At 35.8% G+C, this 22123-nt stretch overlaps 1 long non-coding RNA gene across 1 annotated transcript in view; it reads right to left on the reverse strand.

Moving 5' to 3' along the window:
- Window positions 1–22123, reverse strand: part of LOC116229141 (uncharacterized) — a 99717-nt gene that overhangs the window by 68465 nt on the left and 9129 nt on the right. The window contains exons 3-4 of the long non-coding RNA XR_016466834.1: window positions 12533–12705; window positions 11609–11722 (exon numbers count right to left, since the gene is read on the reverse strand). This is a non-coding gene — a long non-coding RNA (uncharacterized LOC116229141). The remainder of the gene's footprint in view (window positions 1–11608; window positions 11723–12532; window positions 12706–22123) is intronic.

Genomic DNA, 22123 nt, shown 5'->3' on the forward strand with positions numbered 1-22123 from the left:
TAAAGTGTGAGAAACTTACTTAGTCCATGAGTAAGCTGAATGTAGCAGCTGAAACAATATTATCCTTGTTACAGCAGATCTCAGCAGACTGTGGACTTGCTAAATAATGTTTTTGTTAAGGCTGTGTTTCACATTAAAGTTAATTTCTATTGTAAACATAAAAACTTCAACGAATTGATATAAATTATATTGAAATGTGTAAGTATAATTTATACAGTCAATTCCAACTTACAAAATTGGATTTAAAGTTAGAGACACTTAAAGGGAAAATATATGACTTGTTTGAAGTTCCAGTGATTACTCCTAAATTAAATCTTTCCCCCTAAGTTTTCATTTTGCTGTTCCCCCTTTTAATTTCAGATAATAGTCTTATTCCAAAGGCATCTGATCTGTGCTGCTCCCTAGCTACGCAGGGTAGCCCATTCAAAGTCTCTCTTCCTATCTGTAAGGTGTTCAGTGACCATGCTAAATGTTGCCACATTCAGGGCAAATGCAAGGCCAACAGTCCTCAGCCACAAGAAGAATTCAATACGTAATGGAAATATTGCCCATACAAAAGTCAGAGGACTGTGCCACCTACTGCCAAAGACATCACGGAATGACTGTTTTCAGCTCCAACTGCCCCTCACAGATCTGTGATCTTCCTTCTCTCAGGAATTATGTTACAGGATGTGCAGTTGAAGAAGTGGTCCAGTTTTCTCTAAACACCCTATGAAAACAGGAACAAGTTGCACGCATGATATCTGCTCTTACCCAAAGGATGATAGAGAAGCATCTGTGTCTGACATTCACGTTACCTCCCTTCCTGTGAAGGAATCTTAGTTTTGACTGGAGTTTTAACATTGTGACTAAAGAAGAACAGAATACCACCTGTGAATTTTAGTTCAGGTTGAAGAAACACAAACTGAATGATTAGCCATGTTTTTGGGAAGTCACTATGCTGCAAAAAATAAATCTGAACAAAGTCAAATTGATGTGCAAATCTCACACTAACTTGTCATATAGGGGTCAATTTTACCTTTACAAAAAAGTTTCATTCTCTAAACAAAAGTGTCTGATTTTAGCCACACTAAGGAGTCATTTTATGTTTAGTCAGCTACTTAACAATACAGAAGATTTTTCTCCGTTAAGGCACCTATTCATGAGAAATCTGGTACATAACAAAGACTGAATGAATTTCTCTTTATAGAAGGCTTTAAATTTGACCTTTAATCAGAAGATATAAAAATGTCTTTCAAGAGCAGCTCAGAATTATTATCCGGTGACAACATCTGGAGAAACTAAGGTGAAGACTTGGAAATGATTTTTTGTTATCATGCTTCAAAAAAACAGAAACTAAACAACAATGTCCTGAAATTCAAGTCTTATATCAGGTATTATATCACACGCTTTCCACTTCTCTATGTGATCTACTCCTCCAACCAGAGTAAGGACTGATGTACACAGTCACTTTGCTTTGTTCTAACAGGCTACTATGATTCAACTGAACAACACTGTGTATTTACCCTTATTTTGTTCTCAACATGAGGAAATCTGATTCAGTGTAAGATTCCTTCATTGCTGACTAAACTAAATCAAATTTGCTTTTCACATGCTAAGAGCGCACTCATAAACAGTACTCAAATCAGGCACAATAGTAACTTGCTAAACCACGGTAATTCGGTCATTAGGATAAACCTGCATTTCAACAGGGGAATTCACAGTAATGTCACTTTGCTCAAGACCTAAAAACTTGCCTTGGTAGAAGACTGTTTGATGTAAATCAACTGCTGACATTTATATTAACTCATTGACAGATCACTTTTGATCATTGATCTGCTGTCTTTTCAAAATATGTATAATGAGTACATAATATACAAACATAATATGCCCATCAACATATAAAGGGAACTGGAAGTCTCAGATTTTTTATGCCCTTGTGTCTTGCAGCCTTACAAAATAAGGAGATATTCCTGTAGAGCCTAAATATCAAGGTGGGGGAAACAATGCAAAGATCCAAATCTTCAGAAAATTTATAGAACAAACAAGGCAAGAAAACAGATTTTAGCTCCTTTCTTCCTGCCACCCAAGTCCACTCAATTTTCCCTTCTCGTTACTAATAATACTAAAGGATATTGAGAGAGTAATGTGCTATTTTCTAACTGGTTCATCTCCGAAATAAAAAATACCCATTTATCCATGGTTTCAGGCTGTAGAAGAGCCTCCTCAGACAAGCAGTAAAAATTCTGTTTCTTGAGCTCCAGGCTGGACAAGGAACTACAACTCACACTGTGGGAGCTCCAGAAGATAGACTGAACAGGATGCAGGCCACTGTTCTTTTCTTTATGACGGATGAGTAGGATTGTTTCAATTATATTATGTGTTCCAGGAGCAAACACAAACACAGAACAGATGTCAAAAGAAAACACTTTTCTTTTTGTGCAGAAACAGCAGATGGGAAATAATCACAAAGCCTTCAAGGTAGGGCATTCATTTATTATCAGCTCATACTTCCTTGTCATGCTTACGCTTATATCATATCACCTCATCTAGTGTTTTTCTTACCCTGTAAAGAGTATTTTAATGTGATAATCTTGTAGAGACAAACTGCTCACTGAATAGTTAGTTTCCCATCACTTTAATTAATGGACACCACACTGTCTAGATTCCAAACTGTTACAGTTTCTATTTATTGGGAATCCTTTAACTCTCAGTAAGGAGGAATATTATCTGATACTCTAAAACTGAAGTGGATGATAAGAAGAGCATGATTAATCACAAAGTATTCTGAACAGATAGCTAGACTCTTGGTGACAGGCACATAATCAAAGAAGAAATAAGAATCTGCACCAAATTTTGTGACTAACAAATATACAAGATTCTGGCCACTGCTGCACGGAAAACAAAATGTTGAGAAGGACAAGAGGATAAAAAGTGAAAAAAAATTCTTCCCATGATTTTGCAAATGAAATCTAAACTGAGTAGGAATAAAACTGCAGTCACATTCTCTCTTCAGTCTACGAGAACAGTAGAAACACAGGCTAGTAAATAATAACTGACCAATCCCAAAACTGCTGGTATTCCGTATTCATTCCTTTACAGCCTAGAATATGTCATGCAGTAAGAGTTCAAGAAAAGTTTTACGTTTAGTTGTAAGAAAAGCCAATCTGAGCACAGCAAAGAGGCACTGATTACAGTCAGCCCACGAAAAGAGGTGTGGCAAGGTCTTCTAGCTACGACAAAAAGGACACCTCCCTGTGATAACCTGATGACTCTTCTGTTACCTGTGTCCTTGATTCATTTTCATTAATTAAATAAGATGGCAGATTGTCCTGCTGTCTTCTAGTCTGCCTAGCAGAGAATCATGAGCAAGTATTGTTTCTTTTAACTTGTCAGGGACACTTAAATTTCTAGGAGGAAAAAACTACTGGTATCCTCACCTCCAAAGGCTTCTTTTATAAGAAGTAACATGGTAAAGGATCAAATACCAACATTTCTCTTGAATCACTGAACTCCTGTGCTCCTCATCATCCCTAAAACTCATTATTGCTGCAAGAGAAATACATGTAACCACTAAACTTATCAAAATGTAAGACAGGTATCAAGGAGTTATGGCTACAAGTTATGCTACAGTATGACTTTTTGCACACCTACTGTAATTCAAATATGGTGTATTCCTTTTTTCACTGGCAGATATGCTACCTTACAGTGTAACAAGGGCACAAATATATGTAACTAGTGAAGTAACTAGTATCCTGTAAGTTTGTATCTTAATTAACAGCACACTAACCTTTTCATCTGCTATGGTCTAAGAAGGAGGCACTTGAAAATATTACAGATACTTCCACTATTGAACTAAGAGATCTATACCCACAGGCAAAAATATCTTGAAAATTAAGACAGACTCTCCACTGCTGTAATCCTGGCATAGTCCTTCACACTAGTAGAGTTCATATAACACAGCTGCATTTTTCGGCCACTTTGTCTTCATTTTGCACAGATGTAAATTACTGCAAAGGTGCAGAGCAATGGAGAATCTGTCACTATATAAATATTAATTAGCAAAGAATTACACTGCCCCTTCGTGGTGCTAAGCATTACCATTCCCATTTTCTAAATGGTGCTGCAGTCACTGAACAAGGTTAATTTACTAGTTCATAATGGTATGAGAAAACGACAGAGCCAGAAATAGAATCCAGGCATCTCACAGCTACTTGTTAATACTGAGAGCCACATAGTTCCACTTCCATGCATTTGCATTTTTAGGTTTGCCTTTCTTACTGTGCCTGTTCTCCAAAACAGCTTAAATGACATAATATTGCTTTTTCTTTACCTGGGGAAAATAAGTGAAGATTCCCTGCAGCAAAAAGCTGTCAGTGTCACAGCACAATCAGCCAGAGATGGTTCCCCTGGGACAAGAGGCATGACAGCCAACAAGCAAAATAGCAGCTCTGAGGGCTTTTTGTTGACAGAAGGTTAGTTTTAAAATAACTGTTGTCATGTTAATTGTAATATTTCCACTGACTTTCCAGCTTTAAAAGGCATTAGAACACAGCCTCCACAATCTAATGACTAAGATATGTATTATAAATAGCAGAGAAATCTCAAAAGATTCAAAGGGCTGATGGAGCACACAGAAACCTTGATATTCTGATGAATCTTGGATTTTTACAACTGGCAATGCAAATCAAGCTCTCCCGTTCTCTGGCCAGAAATAGTGGTTTAGTTTTGTGCTGAGAGGTACAATTTCTCTAGCTCTTTCCTGAAACACGTATCAGGACTATCCAGCATTTCACTTTGCAAGCACTCCCCATCATTATCTAAAGAGTATTTGGTCTTGTATTGAATTGAAGGCTACCGATACTTCAGTGGAGACTCTTCAGTGGAGACTCACGTCTCTCTGAGCTGGTGAGAGTGACTTTGATTTAGACAGACCCTTTGTGTACTGCTCTACACCTTTAATAGCTAGGGCTTCCGCACAGCCAAGATGCAACACTATAGAATAAAAAACACTTATGTGCTTGTGTTCTAAATCTCTGCAAAGAGGGTGCAAATGACCATATGGAGAAAACACAGATGCATTATACCAGGAAGCAGTTATAAGCATCCTACATACTAGAAGATACTACACGAGCGCCTGTGACTAATATTTTGAGGACACCACTAGCCTACAGAAAAACATCAGAGCATTCACAGTACCATAATACTCAGGAAGAGTCTGCATTGTCACCTTTCCAAATGCAGAAAACTCTATTGCACAAATATTATTTATTTCAGGGTTGCACAGCCTGACAGCTTTTCCTGGATCACTCATGGGCACAAAGCCTCTAGAATAATTATTAGGATAATTTTCTCTTCTTTTAGTAAAGATATTAAAAATAAATATTGGCTGCAGATCTACTTAATATGAAAAATGGCAGCCCTTTCCTTCAGTCGGAAGCAGAAATAAGCAGATGGTAACCTCAGTATTTATGTCTCATAGCAGGCAAAATTCCCCTTGGCACAGAGGGGTCTGTGACATAGCAAAGAGCACACAGCATTTCATAAACCCAGCGTTGAGCACCACAACAGTGTTCTTCATTCTGTGCTAAGGGGAAATTCATCAGCCTAGGACAGTGATTCTAGATGTTTGTATTTTCCACTCCATCCCGCATCTCACTTCAGTTTGTGAGTGTTGGTATGTCTCATTTTTGCACACAGATAAAACACAATGAGAGCCACAGTAGCAAGAGTGATCAAAGGCTATGAATGATCTACTTTCTACCAGTATTTGACCCAAAAGCAAACTGGAAACTGGATTCTACGTTACAGTCTAATATTACATTCAAGGTGAGAAACATTGCAAACAATGAAAATTAAAGATACAGAAACAATGCAAATAACTGCAACAATGCAATTTTGGAAATGCAGCACCACTTCTCAGAAATGAACTTCCTTGACTGTAATTGCTGTTAATAGAAGCAGTCACCTCTCAACAGAATACATAATTTTACTGCTGAATGAATTGTGACAGGACCTCCTTAACTAGCTACTGACATGCCAAAGAAAGGACTAATAATGCTGTCCTCCCCCTTCCTCATTCTTCAGTTTTGTTTTACACATACCAAATATTCAAATATTATGAGCTTCTTCTCCTGCCTCCCCTAAATGTCATAATATCAGTGATACTATTACAGTGTAAAAATGGTTTTATGCTTCTGAAATGAACTTTTGGCACTGGTGTTACACAACTAGTGTGAATAAACTCAATGAGAGAACACAGAGGAAAGAAAGAGAAATCTTATCAAAACTTATTTCACTCTCAGTCATTCTCTCATAGATTTGACTCATTCATTATTTTAGACTCACTCTTTCATACCCACATAACATTCACAAGCACCAAGTATTCTGGCCACGATGGAAAAAGACAGCAGTTGTGAAGTCCTCATAACATCATCCAACTCCTTCTTAAACAGGAAACCATCGTCTAACGTTTGGATGTGCCTTTTATATCCTTGGATTAAGGCTTGTCAACCTTAAGACTGACAATAATTGGGAAAAACTGCCTCTTCATTTTGTCCCACCTCTCTGAATTGATAAGCAATGCTGATTATTTACTTATTGTTTTTTCTCTCCTTATTTTGGACATTTTATACTTTTAATTCTTTATCTTTGTGGTGTGTTTTCTTTAGAAAATAAAAGCTCTGCAAAAATATACTTAAAGGTGAGGAAGAATCTTTTTTGAAAGGTCCTGTGAAGGGCGCTTTGCAGAGAACAGCAAACAATAAGTACACACTGCTACAGCTCAGGGAGAGCACATGGCTTGAAAGAAGTCAAGGCAGGAAGAATTCTCCCACTGCACTTTCTGATTTGTTAGTAATTAGAGATGGCAGTCTTTATGCCAATCCAGCTCCCAAGCACTAGGACCAAATGTGCTGAATGCTTGTAGTTCTGAGACCACCTGCCAGCAAAAGGATAGAACTCTCACTTGTTGAACAAAACAAGGGCACCAGCTGATAAGATGTGCTGCTGCATAACAAGAAACTATCTCATATTTCCTACAGCCCAAAATACTGTTATGATCTAAAGAACTTCTGTGAGTTTACTGCATGCAGATTTTTTCACTTGTGTGTCATTATGCAAGTCTGTGAATGCTAAGATTGAGTGTGAGAAAACCCAGAGCTGAGCAAAAAGAACTGGGGAAAGCAGGGAAAAATCCATCATAGTCCTAAGTCACAATATAAATACTTCTGTAGTCCCACAGATGGCTGAGAAATCTACCCTCAAGCCACTAGACTCCATTTCCTCTCACAACCCACACATCTTGGCAAATTTTGTGAAGTAGTGGAAGAATTCTGCTGCCCACAATCACTCAGACCCAACTGTGTTCTTTACATCTCTTCCTACTTGCACCATAAATAAAGGAATTGCATGTTTCAAACAAGCTAAGTCATCAAATGCTTTGAAGAGTTGCACACATAAGTAGAAGAGTGGCTAAGAGTAATACAAAAGCCAGGAAAGAAAAATGATGCATTTTCTGTAAAGGCTATTGAAACAAGATGCAGTGCTGGTATCAAGGGAAGCACCAATACAGCAGAAACTGCAGAGCAAAGGTTTCACCATCAAGAAGTTATTGTTAGCTCTACAGTCATGCCAAAACCATCAGCGAGCCACACCAAAGATCAGCCAAGGGTGTCCTCAATAGACAAGACCTGTAAAGATAGTAAATAATCAGAAATTATTGATTTGAAGGAAGCTGATATTGGTTAGAGCTTTGACTTGGATTTGCTTAGACCTTTATCTATAGCAAGATAACCTCAGACACAAAATGGAAGGGACAAGTTTTATATAAATAAATAAAAAAAAAAACCACCAGATTTAGAGTGCAAATAACTTCAAATCAGTTGCATCAAACAGATAGAAAGTAAAACAATCTCATAAATAACTCTGTTCTCTGCCCATTGTGTCCTTGGAGACAGATCATTGCTTGTAGGCATAGCTTTGGATAACTCTGTGGCTTTCTGAACTGCACTGAACTTTGCTAGTCTCCTCTGATCACAAAAAAGTTCATTCTGTTATCTCAGAGATCTGCTGTCTGCTCTGAGCCGTCTCTCAGTCCCTCTAGGCTGCAGCCTCCTATGCTCACATCAAGACTCTCCTACTGTCATACCTTACAGCCCTGGAACCTGCTCCCCAGACAAGGCTCCTTCCTCCCCAAAGATAAATCCACTCCCCTGTTGTCATTTCCAAGAGTTCCTTTTACATCTACTTCCTGAAGGGACACAGCGAGCAACTGAGAAACACTCACCAAAAACAAATACCATCTTTCACATTTGAGAATTTTAATTTGTGTATGCATTGACCTGAGACAAGCTCTGTAGGCAAGAACTGAACTAGATGCAGTAAAAAATTTGCTTCCTCTAAGCCACTTTCTTCAAATCTCCTAGTAAATATAAGAATAAAACAGTTTCTGCAGACCTTATATTCTACAATAGGATGGGTTATTTTTAAAGAAAACAAGTCACATACGCTTTGATGGAAGCAAACTCAGGTGTCCCCATCCATCCCATTCCAAAGGCTAAGTGATATCAGTTACTCGAAAAATATCAGCATATTCAACACTGATCATATGATGGAAAATATGCTATGTTGATAATATAATAAGCATACGACTAGTGGCGCATTGAGAGTGTCCCTAGTTTGAGAATCAAGTGGTCATGCCACATAGCCAAATCTGCACCCAACACTTTAACTGCAGTTGTACTCTGTCATGTCATTCCCCATATGATACGAACAGGAGGAGCATCGGCAGCAAGGTTATTGAAGAACAAGATAACAGGAAATAAATATACTGCCAGCACAAGTAATTTTGACTGTAGTCCAGTGACTCTTGTCTTCTGAGGAGCCGCTGAGAAGCAAAATGGTGGGAGCAAGCCAGGTTAATTGTTCTGGCATGACACATCTGGCCTGCACAATGGAAGATTCTTGCCCTTCGCTACAGTGAGATTGAATGACCTATAATTCTGTATGAATTCCCTATAATGTACTCAATGTCATCTACTCCCCATTAAGTTCTCAATTCAAAGGAGGTACAAAGTAAGGGAATAAGCCCAGTTGCAGCAAATAACAGACAATCTTGAAAAGGAAGGAGGTCCTTCAGATTCAGGGGTCAGATGCTTACTGCCCTAGGAGACCTGTCATGAGCCCCCTGCCCCCAAATACAATGAAAGATACAATCATTTTGGAGGAGCTGGGGTGAGGAAGCCAATTCTTTTTTGAGATGTTTTAGGTGAGGGTATACCTAAATACTCCTTAAGTTAGAAATCTAAAGCTTTAGCACACTCTATTCCAGCCCGTGGACAGCAATGACCTACTTGAGTTTGAATGCTTTCAATATCAGATTGGTATTTATTTTTGGATTGGAGGATTTAAAGGTAAATATTTCTTATTTGTCACTATTTTAAACTGCCATAGAAAACTCAGAGGAGTGTCTTTAACTATACATCTGAGAAGTTTCACCAGCTTTCTCTTCCCAAATATTTCTACTTCAAACTCTGTTCATCTCTATCACCTGATAGTCACTAGATAAATTAGATTGAGGCCTAGATAGCTACTGCTATTCCTCTTAAAGTAACAACCCTATAAACACTCAGATGTAATAGACAGATTTTAGATGCTAGCTTGTCAAAACATTTCCAAGATCAGCTACAAATGACAAGCTTTTAGTTAGGAAAAGTAGGAAGAAAAATCACCTGGAATGCAGGTGCTTCCTCAGACAAACCTTTTCACATAACAGCCATAGAACGATATAGAGCCAGCTTGCATCACAACTGACAACAGATGATTTGGATAGTCTGATAAACTTCGCATGAATCTTTCTTTACAGTCAGCACTAGTCTGTAATTAGGAGAGAAATAAAGGAATTCTTCCATCAACAACAGAGCTAAGAACAGCTGAGCAAATGCAAGACAGAAACAGGGCTGTTCTGAGGGAAAATGTAACATTTTCATAGCATTTTATCTGAGAAACATCTGAAAAGTTGAAAAATAAGCATCGCTGAAAACTGCAAGCTATTTTATCTGTTTTTGAAGTTGGATATATTATGATACCATCAATCACAGCAGAGCAAATGTTTTACTAGTGTACCTTTTCAAACAAGTATGGCTATACTATTTAAGAGCTCAGAAAAAAACAGTGATGCATCAGTTTTGATCATATGATATTTGTCATTTTTTAATTATTTGTAATTTTCCATACTAATCTTTCTAACTCTAGCTAAAGAGCCATGAAGATGAATCCATAACCCTCAACTGCCTCCTCTTTGAGATACATGTAATTTCCCTATCAGGTGACAAATGAGGCAGTTATGTTGACATTACAGCCAGAAGCAGTACAAATGCCCCTGCAGCTAAGACTGCTTTTCACTTGTTGCTCCTTATATTGCACAGGAAGTCCAAGAAATTCTAAGATTCTGTACCTCTGGCAATGAAAAATTACTGACTCATCCAGCAATTTCTTAAATCTCCAGCAAATTCTCAGTTCAGAAATCAGGCAGGTGGCTTGGCTATCCAGTTCTCATTAATCTGCCCTCTGGCATGTGTCAGTGCTCTGAGAGAATTTTGTATTATGCTTTAATAAAGCCTTTCAAGATACATTGAAAGTGTAAGTGATTTTTCACTGAAGGATGTTTGTGTAGTAGTCTCTAGACAGAGGCTAATTATCTTTTCCTTGAATATATTTTAAAGAGTAGCTAGCTTCAATAATACAAGAGCGGCATTTTGACACCACTCAAATTCACATTATCTGGTTTGTTTGATCTTTAGAGGACAGCAAACAACACACACAATCCCTTTTAGAACTTTAAATGAACCAACACATATAAGTTATTTTGCTTGTGTTCATTCACCTACAAATTCCAAAGCAATAAATGAATAAGAAACTAAATTGGATAGAAAAAGAAGTTAGCTCTCTCAATTGAAACTCTGATGAATATATTGAGGATAATGTTATTTTTTCTTACTTCCACAACTGTTTCTGTATTAAACAATTATATCAGCCTCTCAAAATGGTAAAATGTCTCTAAGAAAGAGGAAGATGAGGAGAGGATTCTCCCCATTATGTCCATAGGGATGCATACGCTATTTATAGCACAGCTTAGGACTTCCCTAAACCAAATGTAACATTTATTTCCATCTTCTTTCTATATCATTATCTCAGTCCTGCTCGAAGAAACTTAATGGCACTGTTTAGAAATGTTCCGCTTCCATGATTTTCCTTATTAGAACTGTTGCCCTCTGCAGAATTATTGGTGTGATTCTAATTAGCATGCAGTGCCTTCAATTAGAGAACCCAGAGTTGCCTCGCTTAAAAATATAATCCTGAATTTCATCACTTAAAAGATTAATAAAGCCTTGTTATGTCTTTTCATTCCCAATATAAATTATATTTGATATGGAGAAAGGAGAAGTGTGAAATCACAAAAGCTGTGCCAACTGAAATGTCTATGACACACACAAATGAAGTGCCAGATAAATAGCCTCAACAAATTCCAGTGTTTCAGAGTGGACACTTATTTTACTTCTGCTAGTGCATGAGCAGCTTGCCTTGTAGTAAAGAAAAAGGAGATCAATTTTTAGAGTATGAGAATTACCTGAAGAAAGGAATGATCATTTAGCACTTCTTCCAAGAAGGAACACCAGAAAGAAGGATTCTGAAGATCTGTTTCATTTCCTACTTTGCAATTGTGTTTTCTTTAATGGGCATACTGCAGGACAAAAGTATTCTATCAATTAACTGCAGATCAAAATCAATAAATAAGTGTATTGTGAATTCTATTCTGTTTTGTCTGAAGACTTAGAGGAACTATATATCCACATTTGAGTCCTCGCTGCCTTTCTCTTAAACGTGTTTTGTCATTCCTCATAAATGAACAAAATTAGCACTTCCTCACAGAAGCACATCAGGCCAGACCATGACAGTCAGACTGTTTATCATGTAGAACTGTGTCACTTTAACTTATCACAGCTAAATGAAACAGCACATTATCTACCCATCCCAGTAGCCCTTAAAGATCTTAGGCAAATATAGCCTAGAAATGATGACAACTGATACTTCTGTATTTCCTCTCTGTGTTCCTCATGATCAAACCTTTGAAGAAACTCATTCCTACAATTCTTCTCTTTTTCCGGTGCTAGAGATTTACTATACTGAAAAATCAATACAGTGAATTTTTTTGTTGTTTTGTTTTTTCTCTTAATATATGATTTGAAGACTGATTTAGGAGAACACTTGCTTTTCTAGCTTCACTCCTCTAAGCAGTAGAAATTAGAAGTTTCAAAAGATCACCTCTTTCCAATATCTAGCTCCCTGATACTGTTAGCAAAGGACTTGTATTGTTAAGCTAAAATATTGTTAAGCTAAATATTGTTAAGCTAAAGCTACTAGTTGACAAGCAGGTCTTAACCACCTGTTCATCAGTGAGACTTTCAACTGAGTAATATTCAACCAGTGTTCAACCAACATTTGCTTTGAGGGGGATTAAAAAAGAAATCAACATTATCCAGACAGTGCTTACTCTCAGATCTTCACAAAGTTCACACAGTTTGTTGCGTAGATGGACGTCCATCATCAACTGTTTTACTTTCTCTAGTTCAGACTGCATTATCAGGTACAGGTTCCTTTCCATGCACATCTCATATTAGCAGGTCTGTCTCAGCTCCATCATTTTCATCATTTTAGCTTTCTCTCCTAGACACAAGAGATTCATCCTATCTGAGATTTCTAAAAAAATATGGCCAAGTATTATCTTTTGTTTTCAATCTGACAACATGTGCTGAAAACCTCATAGAAAAAGAACTCTGAAAAAATTACAGTCTTACTGTTAGATATGTTCTTCACCTTTAAAAACTCTCCTATTCATATCTGTTAATTGTTCATTTGATATAAAATGTAACATCAGGCATATATGCGACTAAATCTTCTCTCCCACAGAAAGCACTGAAAGCACCTCAGAATAGCTCCTTTCAGTAAGACTCTGGTAACAGTAGACAGAAGATGTAATTGATCTCTGCCCCATCAATTAATGTCCTATTGGAGAGGTATTCATTATACAGTGCTGTGAACCATATAGAGGTTTGAGAATGACAACAGAATATAAATAAAAAGGTGCAAATTTTTTGTGGTGCACTTTGGGTGGAAATCTTTCACTGTTTCCCTTAAACAACACACTGCACATCTTGTCTGCTGGTACAGAAATTAAGCACATCTAGTCATTTGTAATGACATTTGGAAAGCCATAAAGTGCTTTATCAGAAATTGTAACATATAATAGTGTTTAGGATTGTTTGTTATATGAGAATAAATAAAAGGGAATAAACTGAAATCTTGAGGACAAGATTGTCAGGTACAGATTAAAATCCTGCAGACTTCAGCCAGTATATTTTCATTTAACATTTGTAAGTCTCTGATACCTTCATGTGGACAATGCAAAGAAACACAGAGTCTTGTACTTTATATACTGTATATATATATATATATATATACACACACACATATTTGTTATTTATGTCTGTATTGTGCATGATATTGTTAAGATATATCCTAGTGATTATGCCACGAGGTATAATATTAAATTGATCCTATTAAAATGTTCTTTCTTCAGAATCTGTGGATTCTGTATTAGAATTGGTTGGAGTTCTTCTATTTGCCATTTATTCCTTCTAGAGAAAGTGAGTCCAGGCATTCTTACTATATCTTGCTCCCTACTGTGATAATTACGCTAACTTAATGGTTTTGAACAGTAGAAAAAGAAATTATCCTAAACTGGTTTAATTTAAAATACACAAGTCATTGCAGTATCAGCAGCAGTCTATAAAACCAGTGTCACAGAAGTTACCTAATAGTTGTTTATTTTTAAATAATCTCACTTATTCAATTGTTATGCCCTCTAAGGACAGAGCTCTTGTCAAGCATTTTTGCATAGAATTTATTTACATAGATCCATACCATTTTTAGGGCCATTATTTCCCTCAAAGTTCACAATAGATACTAAAGGCTGAATAAAATAATGTTGTGATGTATTTTCAGGTCAATGTCATAAATGATTTATTATTCACATTTTGGGCTGCGTAACAGAAAAAAATATATATGTATATATATATACATGCATTCTTCAACCTTCACTGCATCTGCATCAAAAACAGAGGCAAATGTAAATTAGCAAAACCATTGTCTCCTACCACACCTGGCTCTTTCTCTGTTTTCTCTGCTTAGATGCCATTAGACATTTCATAGGATTTTTTCATTGTAACTAGTGGATCTTACATGATTGTGTAAGCATAAAATTTGGAATCATAATCACTTATCCACTGCTTTACTTACATTCAATATTCATAAACTCTAATATCGATCCTTGAAGTTGAATATTCAAGTGCTATAAACCAACACTCACACTCATACCTTCTGAGAATTCTACAGTCTTAACATTTGCAGTCTCAGTATCCTACACTTTGAAGCTTTGGATTTTTAGAAAAAAAACTGACTACGCTTCTCCAAAAATTTCTTTGAACACTGATTTTAAAAAATAGCATAGAAGCATTATAGTTTATGTGAATCTGTATATTCTTTCAAGAAATTCATATTATTTTTAATTATTAGCATTTACTATTTATATTTACTAAAAATTTAAGCTTCTGATACTTTATATAATGACTGACTACCTGTAAATTTTCACAGTGATAAATTATCCTAAATCACAGCTTTTCTTTAAATGCTCACTCACTGATATTTCTTTTATCTTTATTCTCAGTATTACTTCTCCATTTCTCCAATTCTTTCTATGAATCCAACAGGTCTCCCTAACTTCGCATCTTCCGCTTCCCACATTTTCCCATTACTCTGTGAAAATATTCTACACAATTCTAATACTGACAAAGAAGCAAATAAGTTATGCAAAATGATATTCTCACCAGATCAGGTCCCCACACGTCTAGTCTATTTTTCTTTTGGAAAGCAGTAAACCTTCCAACTGAGCTGTATTTTTCCTAAAATATTACAGTTATTTTCTTCAAACATTCTCTTCCTTTAGCACTTGTATTTTAAACAGAATAAAATTCTGTTGAATTTATTTTTCTTTCTTTGCTTTATTTTAAATGCTGCATTAAAAATAATACCTTACTGAAAACGTTCCTCATAAAACTTTATTCTTTTCCCTTAGGTAAATATCTCAGCTACTAAACAATATGCAAATCTTAAATAAGAATAGCATGATCATTTAATTACCAACTGTATTGTAATACAGAGATTCAAAGAAATAGAATAAAATTCACATGGGCAACCACAAAGGTAGTATCTGAGAACATGACTCCAGAATCAAAATTATATTTGCTTGAAAGGTTGCCTCATTAGAGAGGAAGATAAGAAAAGGCGTCCCATGATCAGTATGGAAGAATAGAAAGAAGAAATTAAATAGCTTTTTTTCAACCTCTTTCTCCTCTTTTACCCTGTAAGAAGCATCAGGAAAAAAGAAAGGAAGAAAGGAAGAAAGGAAGAAAGGAAGAAAGGAAGAAAGGAAGAAAGGAAGAAAGGAAGAAAGGAAGAAAGGAAGAAAGGAAGAAAGGAAGAAAGGAAGAAAGGAAGAAAGGAAGAAAGGAAGAAAGGAAGAAAGGAAGAAAGGAAGAAAGGAAGAAAGGAAGAAAAAAAAAAAAAAGGTATTACAAATTTATAACATAATGGAAAATGTTAGGCAATCTAAAGAGAGAATTCACTACCAGCACTCCCAGTAACAATGATTCTACATTTCTCACTTTGTTTTTTTCATAACTAAATTAAGTTTTAATCTTCATTTTCACTTTTTGGCTAAAGAGATCTATTCTTCCCTAGTCAAAGTCTTTCAGAGGCCTCCTCAGAATAAATAATTTTTCACAGCACAAATAGATAGAACTCAAGTTTTAGATCTGGTAATTATGTATGCACCTTTTGTAATAAATACACTTTTTGTCATATTAACTGTCAGCAATATTTTCTCTATTTAGAAATTGTTACTTTATACCTAGAAAATGGGGTCTACTTGAGGTTTCTTTTACGAGCTGAACGCTAATCCTAGCATTGATATATTTCTCGTGTGTACATATATAGTTCTCAAAATGCTGACAGCAGGCATCTAGGCATTCTTACAATGTAAGTAAAGAAAAAGCCTGTACTCTATGATGTCCAGAAATGCTCATGGATATCATACAAAGCCTTTCTATATCCCTAAAAAAAATCTTGCAAACACAATTACCGCCTTTTATTAACATTACTTTATAGTTATCCATTGAAAAAAAATCATTCTGCATCTTCTAAACTTTCTGCCAATTGCTCGAGCTCCTATTAGAGGAAAAACAAGCATATCTAAAGAAGCTTTTCAAGTTAAATCCCAAGTCTTATGTGTAAATAAAAATGATGTAAGGCCAAAAATGCATGCTACAGATCTCTTTTTGTGTGTGTGTGATCAGTTGAAGCTTTAGCAGAAAGGAGACAGGAAGAAGATAGTGCTGGAACATTTACTTTGACTAAAGTAGTTGGATGAGTGCATGTGTTAAAATCATTGAAGAAGCAAAATTTGTGAAGCAGAAGGAAAGAAGCAGCTCCATGAGTCTATGTATGGGCTCAAACTTTAGATAATGATTTAAGAGCTTAGGATTTTTGTCTCAGAGAAGCAACAATAAGCTATGTGAAATGTCAGAATTGCTTAAATCACTTCTCTCAGATATATTAAGTTCAGTACACAGAGAAATATAGGGCAATAATGTTGTGGTCAGGAGTATCAGTAAGCACAAAAAACACTGCAGATCCACTGAGTAAGCAAATTGATTAACTGCATTCCTCAGCTTAAATCAGAAACAAACTAAAGTAGAATTAGCTACAGTTCACGTGCGATCAAAACAGACAAGTTATCTAACCCATTTGTCTTTATACAGTTTACTCGATTTCATACTATCTTTCCAGGACCACTGGTAGAGGTTAATTTTCATTATCTGTATATATTTCAGTACTATACCAGGGATTGTATTATACGAGTTTTCATCAGTGACAATTTCTTGTAGGTTGGTTGTCATCAAAAAGAGCTTTAACAGCAAGGTAAATCTTCCACATGATCTTTCTTGAAACAAGAGCAGTTTGCAAGATGCTGCTTTGCTTACAGAGCAGGAACAAGCCACTAACATTGTTCTATACAACTGTCCTGATTATTCAGCAACTTTCCCAGTGTGATTTTGAAGACCTTCAAGATAGTTAAGATCTTTCTTTTGCTTGCAAAGGCAAATTTCAATATATTGGTTAGAGAAGAAAATCTTTTTGCTTTAAAAAAAATGCATCCACTTTTTATCTTCATATTCAAAAGTTTTGAATAGATTGCTTTCTATACTTTGTCTGCAGTTTTGTTTATGAAAAGTCACTATATACAAATAAACATTTCATCCAATTTCCAGTGTATAATCAGTATCAATTATCAGTCTCAATGATTGAAGTAATAACATTTAAAAAAAAAAATTTACTATTACCAGTCAGTTTCACAGAGTAAATTCAACTTCAAGAGAAAAAGCAAATTACCCTGTAAGCAACATAGGAACATTTAAAACTCCTTTTCAAATTATGCTGTTTTCAGTGCCAATAATTCAGTGCCAACAGACTTAGCACATAGATTTCAAGCAACATTTAAAAAAAAAAATAAAGTGTTGCACTGTTGAATTCAGCGTACCATTTTCACTACCAAATCTCTCTAACTGAAACTTAATACATCAGACAGAAAGAAGATATTCATACCTCCAGAACAAAGGAATCATTTGACCCAACTTAACAAGGACACATTGGAAAAACTTGGAATTCTGCATTTCTACTACTAGGTATGAGAAGGGCCACAATATTTAGAGTAGTAGACAGTCCCATTTCTCCACTAGTTTCAAGTCCCTCTAAATAGCAGCCCAAACATCTGTTGTATCAACTCTCCTTCTCAATCTTGTATTATTTGCAAACTTGCAGTAGGTCTACTCTCATTTTATAACCTAAGCCATCAATGAAAATATTAGACAGTATTGATCCTGGTATTGACCCTTGGTAATACCAACTGGTCTCCAGCTGGACTCGATGCTGTTGACAAAATCAGCTAAGGTCAGCAGTTCAGCTAGTTTTCAATCCACAGCTCACTTTTCTAGTCAGCACTTAAGTTATTCTAGATGATGTAACTTGGAGACTACATAAAATCTTACTAAAATCAAGAAAAATAACATCCACTGTTCTCCCATCATCTACCTTCCCGATCATCCTTTCATAGCCTTTCAGTAAGGCTACCAGGTAGTCAAGCATCATATTTACTCCTTTCACGAATCCACACCAACTACCATCAGTCATCTTCTGTCTTTAAATTGTTTAGAAACAGTTTCCCTGATTCTTTGCTCCATGACTTCCCAGGAACTGAGCTGAGGCTGACCAATTTGTAGCTCCTCTTTTTTGCTCTTTCTGATGGTAAGAGTGATATTTGTTTTTTTTCTATCCCTTAATGATCATCTCTAAACCATCCCTAAACAATGACCTTTCAAAAAAAAAAAATTATGAGTGACCTTGCAAAGACATCAGTGAACTTCATCAGTGCTTGCTGATTCAGGTCCACATCAGGACTCATGTATGCCCAGTTCATTCAAATTTTTCCTAGCCTAGTTCTCCCCAACCCAGGGTAAGTCTTCCTTGCTTCAGATTTTCTCACTGGTGTCAGTGGCCAGAGAGATAAATCAGTGTAAGAAAACACAGCCTAAATAGAAATAAAACAAGTATTTACAAGTTAAAAAATAAAGAATGGGTCAGAAATGAGATCTCTTCTGTACTGACAAAGAGGAAAATAGCATTCGCCTCAAGGAGAAGAAAAAAAAGAGAGAGAGAGATTCTTGCCACAGAAATTGATTTTATGTTCTCAGAATAATCAGAATTAATGTACTAATGTTCTTCAATAGCAAGCATGCAAGCAATCAGAACTAGGGAAGGTGAAGCAGACTAAAAATTGTTATTTTACAAGGGATCCACAATCAAGGCATAACAGGTCAAAAAATATGTCACAGTTTGGAAAGGTAGAAAATAAAAAGAAACCATTTCATTCTATAATGTCTTATTCTTTGAAGAATCAGAAGAGAATGGAACACAAACAGAACAGGAAAAAAGTTTCCACTCAATCTAAAAAAAGTATAAATTAAAAAATCTTAATACCTCCCTTAAAAATTGGAGAGCAAACTGTCAAAAATAAGCAGATGGATAACTTTCCATTTTTGGAACAGAACATTCACTTAGGATTCCTTCACAGGACACAGTGTAGTTTGCCAAGTTAATCTGCTGTTCTTCTTTCCAGGAGACAAGAAGCAAATAAAAACCTCCCTTATGGTTACAATACATTAATTAACCTATCACTTTCGGAATATAATAGCTTGCCAGCAAAGGATAAAATTCTGAACTGACTTCAATAGGTCTCCCCATTATAGATGACAGGTATCATTAATGAGTTTTCAAACAGTTTTCATTAGGTCTGATAGCCACTAGGAGCTTAAGCCAGCTTAAGAATAATTTGTTCAAGTGCATTAAAATTATGACTTCATTCTTGGACAGGTATGCTCAGTCCAGGGTTAAGAAGAATGTAGGGTTAGTTGCACTGCAATGACTTTCGCTTTACTATGTTTAGATTGCTGCTGTCATACCAAATCATGTATTAAAACTATCCAAAGTGTGTCTGACGATACTGCACTAAAGTTTAGACAGTGGACCACTGAGATACAGAGGTACATGATGAGGAGGACTTTTCTCATAGCTTTACCATCTTATGGCACTTATGGACTAAGGCACAATTAAAGCAAAACACAATTAATTTATAATTACCCAGCAATAATGATTATGTTTTCTTTTTTCTCTGAACATCTGTCAGGAAATGTTTTCATCTTCACTGAACATTAGTCAAACACCTGTTTCTCTGAGCTGTGAAGCACTGGGGAATCATTTTCCGACTGGGGGTTTAATATGTGCTGAAATGGGAATAAGTATTTGTGATTTTATTAACAAGGAAGAATGTGATAATACAAGAAAAAGCTAACACTTCTTGGAAGCTAATATGTAAACTGCCTTTCAAACTAAATGAGATGAGCCATGTGAAGCCATTTCAAAATAAGTATCAAGGCCCAGTGGCAAGGCAAGGTTTTTGATCTAAAAGAAACTGCACTGTCATCCTATCTTCACATTTCAGTAGTTTAAATGCTTTCTACCTTTTCTTGACTATTATTTGAGATGTGCAATTCAGCCCAGACTTCTAATCCTCAATTTTAATTTTGAAATGCTACCTCACTTTTAAAAGAAAGAGCCAATTATTTTGATTGAAAATAGATACAATGTACATAATTAAACTTACAATATATTAATATTTTTGTTAATTAAAACTTTTAAAACTACTAACATCAATAAATGGTGACATTGTATGATCTCAAACACAGGTTTCTAATGTTTCACATATTTTAAGGCTTGTATTATGTACTGCCTGGCCAGAAGCTGAGAAGGTCCTGCCACTACTCCAACCTAAATGAAGTCATGGCAAAGATCGAGATCACCACCTGATGGCATGTTTTTAGTATCAGTTACATCAATAAATATTAGCCTCTATTCATTCGACATATGATCAGATTAGGCTAATTTCCCAGCAATTATATCAGTATCAATTTCTAGAGATCAATATGGATCCTGAAATTAAAATAATAAAAACCCACAGTACGCATAAATGATAATGCAGTTGAGTAAATGATGCTGGAAAAGTAGTGAATCAATCTGAATACAAAACAGACTGTGATAAACCGAGTAAAGAAATTAACATGCTGTAATAGATGGTTTGTATCCAATTTACTGACAGAAACAGCTCAGTTTATACGGCGTGAAATACATATAACCCCTGTAAGTCACAATATATTTAAGTCAGTTTTATTTGTTATGAATGAAGAGGTTACTTCAGTCACATTTGCACTCAGTCACCACAGCCCTATGCGTACTGCTTAAAGGTAGGGATGGTAAGTGACTGACCCCTTTCTTTGCTTCAGTGAGTCCCTGCCTAATACTTGGTTTTTACTATGACCTCCTAATAATAAATTCAAAACCCAGGCCTGCAATTAAACACAGTTCTACAATTCAGCTAAGAAGCAAAGACACCATATAATCTAAGCCCAGTCTTCCATCATGAGATTAATTCTAGCATCATGCGTGCATACCTACTCATCTAACCATATGAAAAACAAGTTTCATGTATTTCCTCACAAACCACAAGAATATGTGGATCTGTGCTGTATTTGAGATTTTAATTGTACAACAAAGCAAATTGCCAGCCAAATTGTATTCAGCACATCTTCCACAGACTTGCATAGAGAATGAATTCATTTTCACATCCAGGTGGTTGAATTCTTAGAGATAATGGATTGAGCCTCACTAATATGCATTGTTTATCCTGCTGAGACAGAGAGCAAATTCTGTGACTTCACTCAGCGATAAGATTGTGTTGCAGTAATAGCTACAACTAGTATTTAGCTGATACTGACCTCGTCTAGATTCTGCAATAGTGCTAAAATCAACGTAATTAGTCTAAGCAATGACTGAATCTAAATCGTTTATCCAATCCAAAATTTTGGGACCTGTAGTTCAGGTGTCCTTGGCACTTAGTGATAGCATTATTTTTACTTTAACAAAAAGGAAAAAATTTATATTGTTTTCAAGCAAACAATTGAGCAGGGTTCAAGTTTTTACAAGACCAAAACATAAAGCTATAGAGACCTTAGAAACAAAAGGATCAGGACTAATAAGCACCCATCATTTTTGCTGCCATATTGACATTTAGTGTGATCACCATTGTTTGTGAATACTTGGACTTGGATAACAAGGGAAAAAAACCTAAGATAAAAGACTTGAGGTTTCTCATAAAAGCAGTCAGTATCCTCTAACAACATTCCTCAAAATAAAAGGCTTAAAAACAAAAGAGACAGTAAGATGTTTACACATATTCTAGAACTAGCATACATGCACTAAAGTCAGTAATGGCTGAAAAAGATGCAATTATTAATTTGCCAACTATATATTTGAAGAAAAGCACTACTAGTTATTCCACCTCTTAGCCTTTACTGGA

This window comes from Phasianus colchicus, chromosome 5 (assembly GCF_987193195.1).
Source record: "Phasianus colchicus chromosome 5, bPhaCol1.hap1.1, whole genome shotgun sequence".
NCBI lineage: Eukaryota > Metazoa > Chordata > Aves > Galliformes > Phasianidae > Phasianus > Phasianus colchicus.